This window comes from Octopus bimaculoides, chromosome 3 (genome assembly GCF_001194135.2).
Source record: "Octopus bimaculoides isolate UCB-OBI-ISO-001 chromosome 3, ASM119413v2, whole genome shotgun sequence".
NCBI classification, from domain to species: domain Eukaryota; kingdom Metazoa; phylum Mollusca; class Cephalopoda; order Octopoda; family Octopodidae; genus Octopus; species Octopus bimaculoides.
In genome coordinates, this window is record NC_068983.1 from 36,157,494 (window position 1) to 36,163,052 (window position 5,559).

Here is a 5,559-nt window from a genome sequence, read left to right on the forward strand (position 1 = left end):
TATATATATATATATATATATTAAAATTAATCAAAGGACACAGTAAGTATGTCTACCTGCTGGAAATAACAGTCAAAACTCTTATTTAAATCACCAAAATACACTGATAATAACTACAGAAATCAACCGTCCGAAGGCAAATGGACTAAGACAATCTCTCAACATACATTCAAGTATTTGGACACACGTGGACCGGTTTCTGGACTGGCATAATAGCCTCACATTCTTCACCATGAATTATCATGATGGAGAGCCCCCACCTGTCGTGTTGATGTCTGTGCTGCAACTGATTCGTTTTGCGTCGAAATCATAGCAGCCACCAGTGTGAAAATAATTTCTTGTGAAGTATTTGCTTCGTATTAATATATATATATATTATATTATATTATATATATATATCATCATCATCCTCGTCGTCATTTAATGTCCGCTTTCCATGCTACCATGGGTTGGATGATTTGACTGAGGACTGGTGAAACCAGATGGCTACACCAGGCTCCAATCTGATTTGGCAGAGTTTTTACAGCTGGATGCCCTTCCTAACGCCAACCACTCAGAGAGTGTAGTGAGTGCTTTTTACGTGCCACCGGCACAAAGGCCAGTCAGGCGGTACTGGCAACGGCCATGCTCAAAATGGTGTATTTTATGTACCACCCGCACAGGAGCCAAAATGTAAGATCCAGGCATTGAGAAGTTGAAAGAAAGTTAGCTTCAAGCAATCCATAATATATATGAAAAAACAAAACAACTTTCAGGGACAATAGTGGTTTATCGAGAGGGAAAATTGTGGATTTTTTCCATAGCGAAGTATAAGCTGAAAGAGTTCTTTTTATATTTCATGGTAGGTGACCAGGGTTGCCAGGTGTGCGAATAAGAATACAAGAGTAATGGATTGGAGTAGGTAAAATCCAGGCTACATATATTTCATAGCAGGCAGAACCTCAGAAGTAGTAAAAATCCAAGTGAGGTGTATACCATCAGGTAGGTACTCTACAGGCCAAGGATATCTTGATTAAATTTGAATCTGATTGAATTTTCCATGCGTCAACATGAACCTCCTTGCGACGATGTAACCTTTAATTTAATCAAGAAGTCCTTGGCTTGAAGAATATCCAGTGGTATACACCTTGCTTGGATTTTTACCACTTCTGAAGTTACGCTTGCTATGAAACATATGTAGCCTGGATCTTACCTACTCCATTCTGTAACTCTTGTATATATATATATATATATATGATGGGCTACTTTTTTTAAGCTTGGTATTTTATCAGTCATTTTTACTGAACTGCTAGGTTAGGAATAATAAACACACACACATATATATATGTATGTATCATCATCATCATCGTTTAACGTCTGCTTTCCATGCTAGCATGGGTTGGACGATTTGACTGAGGACTGGCGAACCAGATGGCTGCACCAGGCTCCAATTTGATCTGGCAGAGTTTCTACAGCTGGATGCCCTTCCTAATGCCAACCACTCCGAGAGTGTAGTGGGCGCTTTTACGTGCCACCGGCACGAAGGCCAACCAGGTGGTACTGGCAACAACCACGCTCAAAATGGTGTTTTTTACGTGCCACCTGCACAGGAGCCAGTCCAGCGGCACTGGCAACGACCTCGCTCGAATGTTTTTTCACATGCCACCGGCACAAGTGCCAGTAAGGCGACGCTGGTAACGATCACGCTCAAATGGTGCTATTTACGTGCCACTGGCACGGAAGCCAGACAGCTGCTCTGGCAATGATCATGCTTGGACGGTGTTCTTAGTGCTCCAATAGCACAGGTGAAAATCCATGGATCAAGATGTAGGAAGAAAGTTAGCTTCAAGCAATCCTGAAGAGTAGCCGGTGGTATACACCTCGCTTGGATTTTTACCATTTCTGAGGTTATGCTTACTATGAAACATTTGTAGCTTGGGTCTTATCTTACTCCATTCCGTAAGTCTTGTATGTGTGTGTGTGTGTGTGTATATATATATATATATATATATATATATGATGGCTCCTTTCAGTTTCCGTGTACAAAATCCACTCACAGGGCTTTGGTCAGCCCAAGGCTATAGTAAAAGACACTGGACTAAGGTGCCACGCAGTGGGACTGAACCAGGAGTCATGTGGTTGGGCAGCAAGCTTCTTACCATAAAACCACGCCTGTTGGCTTTTCTGATATTTTTGTTTACCGTAAGGTAAACATTTTTCAAATAGCTGACGCACCCTATATACTCTGCTTCGTTAGACAACCAAGAAGTATTTTTTTACTCTTGAAAGGGAACTTGACATGGAATTCAGGAGTTTATGGTCTGAAACAAGAACCTTTTGAAAACCAATAGTTGACGGTCTGATTATTTTGCCTATTGCTAATGCAATAAAATAATATTCAATAAAATTTTTAATAATTCATGATGTACATTATTTAGTCTACGTTTTTAGAATTTAGGGTCGGAACGCTTTGGTGAGGTTAATTTGAAACAAAGAAAGTCAAATTCCTGAAGAAAAGTAGGAATGGTTACAATTGGAAAGCAATAGCTGGGTTGAAATTCCTTTGCGCATGCGCGCGATTTATACATATTGCGAATGTGCAAAGATCGAAACGAATCGGACCGTCAAATATTTTTGAAAATTCTTCTTCACCGTCTATCTTTCTCTAAAGTACGTGACACCCTTTTGATGAGTACTTCGTAAAGAAGAGGCGAATTTTGTGAAATATTTCCCATAAGAATAAACAAAATGAGCTAAATAGTGATTAAAGTTTAGTAAAGGAAATAAGGGCAACAATGAAATTTAGAGCAAAAGGGGTTAAGCATATCAAAAGTGCAGGGTTTGTAAGGTAACTTTAGTAGAGTATACGTGTGTTGATGGTAAAAACATTGATCCGATATACATTGTGGAAGTTATGTACAGTTTCTGATTTCTTTGTAGAAAGTTAGATCGAAAAAGAAAGGACTTTTAAACAACTTGACATCACTAAATAATTTATGCTTTTTACAGACATCAACGAAAGGGATTTGTGCTTTTATTTACACTGTTAACTAACTACGGTAATCATTAAAAATTGGGAAAAGTGAAAATGAAAATAGTGGACGAAAATCAATGTTGGATGACGTCTAGAAAGAAAGTTGTGTGTTTAATACAAAAAGAAATAATAATAATAATAGTAAATGGCTAAAGCATGAAAAATGGTTAGCATTATGAATAACGCCATTCCTTAAAGGTTTGGAAGCTAAGCATCGGGAGTAGCAGAAACTAACGAGAGATTAACTTATCAAAATAGTAATAATAATAATAAAATACTATTGATTTCTGTTAATAATATTAATAATAAAGATGGTTTGTTACATAGATATTTGTTTTCCTATATTTACCACGGAGCAATAACAGAAAATATTGCAATACAAAAAACAACAATGAAATTGTTAAGATTTTTCTTTGTTTTTTTTTTTTTTTTGAAGAACCAAGTGTTTACATCATTATAGAAATAGATAAATATCATGCAACAATATCATATGTTTCGTTGCTTTATGTTTACAAAATGTCTGTGTGTGTGTGTGTGTATAAAACTGGTTTACATAAAGGTGGTGGGGAGACAAAATTAGTAAACGGGGTAAAATGAATAATTTCTTATTTCTCGTTATTTTCGCAATACCTGTTTGAAACAAGTATTGCATCATCATTTTGTATTGCTACATTATATTTAGGAATAAAAATTAGTCAGCTTAGTTGTTGTTGAAGTTCAGAGTCCTAAACATAAACAAATGACAAGTACATATTTTTCAAGAAATTTTCCCTCAACTTTGACCCGATTGCAATTGAGGTTGAGAATTAAGTATCTGGATAAATTTTGGTATTTAATTCTTTTCTCCGTTGGATTCCAGGTCATTGTTTTCCCCACACTAATATCTAATTTGATAATTTTCAAGTTTCAAAAAAATAATGTCTAAAGTGGGGTAAAATGAGTAATGACTAATTCCTCTTTAACTGTATGGCGTGTAAATATAATATCACTCCAGCAGATCGTGAAGAAGCTAGAGGGAATATTTTCTTTTCTCTTTTTTTTATTTAGTCGACTTTCGTTAATTTCATATCATTTGCCATTTTCCCCTAATCCTCTTTCATTTGACCTAGATATTAATTTTTTTTTTTTTCATTTCTGATGAATATCGATGTATATGAGTCTGTTTTCAAATGTAATTCTGGAGAACCAAAGCAGTAAAATTACCTTAACTTGTCTTACTCATTTTGCCCCATCCAAATTTATCTTTTATACGCTCAAAGAGAACAGCGATTTATTTTTCAGAAAGTGATCAGATTGTTATAACGCTTTTAATGCATTTCGGGAAAGCCAATTCCTTAGCTTATATAGCTTTTCTAAAGTAGTAAACATTTATAAAAAATATATATTTTGTCAAAAATTCAATAAAAACTCCTCATTGTGCTCCCCCACACCATATATATATATATATATATATATATATACACACGCACACAAATACACAAATATTATGCAACAACAGCAGGGTCTCGTGTACTTGTGTGCGTATATATATATATATATATAATAATAATAATATTAGGGACAAAATCCAAAATTACCTATATATACAAACAGATATATATAGAGAGAGTATGTGTCTATGCAAAGCCGTCTTAAAATATGGGCATACTGGACAGTTGCCCGGGTACCTTAGAAGTCTACGGGCCCACTTCTGATTTATGTATGTTGTAGTTTACTGTCAAATAAATGATATAGGCCCTAGTACATTGATTTGCCCCGGTGGCCTATAATGCTACCAAGAAGGCCCTTTATGTATATGTATATATCTATCTGTTTATACACAGTTCAGAATATACTTGTGTGTAGGAATGGAGGTAAAAATAAGCAAATACAAATCGATGAAAATTTATAGATTAACGGGATTTCGTTACCATTAAAAAAAAAAGAGAATAAAGAATCAATCATTAACAATTCTCTCTCCCTTCAAATCACGAATAAAAATAAGAATAATTATAATCAGAATTACAAATATGTTAATAAACACAAGCGTAATTATATACATATAGAATACAAAGAAAATTTGATAAGATTAAATATAATAATACTAACCGATGTTTTAGTCTTGAAGTTGTGATGAGCATAAAAGTAAAGGCTAAAAATGCAATGCATATATGTGTGTGTATATGTATAAATAAATATATATATTTCAATATATATTTATGAATAGGTATGTATATATTATATGTGTCAAGGCAGCGAGCTAAAGTTAAAAATTTGGTGTAAGTCTAAAAAAAAAAAAAACAGCTGCCACAAATTTTTAGAAATGATCAGAAACGATGAACTATAAACAACTGCTTAACTCGCGTAGTCTACACAATTGCTGGCTGCTACCGGGAGCTTCAAGTGAATTACTTCGAGTGAAGAGTAATGTGTGAATGTAGTTGTGGGCGAGTTGGTTTATGTGGTGTGCGTATGTGTGTGTGTGTATGCATTTCTCTCACACTGTTTCTCTTTCACACACACACGCACACACACACACACACACACACACACACACACACACACAC

General features: G+C 35.1%; 1 protein-coding gene across 3 annotated transcripts in view; it reads right to left on the reverse strand.

The window, feature by feature from the left end:
• The window catches only part of LOC106873906 (DIS3-like exonuclease 2), a 126,009-nt gene that overhangs the window by 82,310 nt on the left and 38,140 nt on the right, over positions 1–5,559 (reverse strand). The window contains exon 1 of one of the 3 annotated variants that reach the window (XM_014921435.2): positions 5,102–5,407. The exons of 1 other annotated variant lie outside the window; for it this stretch is intronic. The gene's annotated coding sequence lies outside the window, so the exon portion shown is untranslated. Of the gene's footprint in view, positions 1–5,101; positions 5,408–5,559 lie in introns of those variants that run through there. One more of the 3 variants, XM_014921436.2, reaches the window with a different exon arrangement.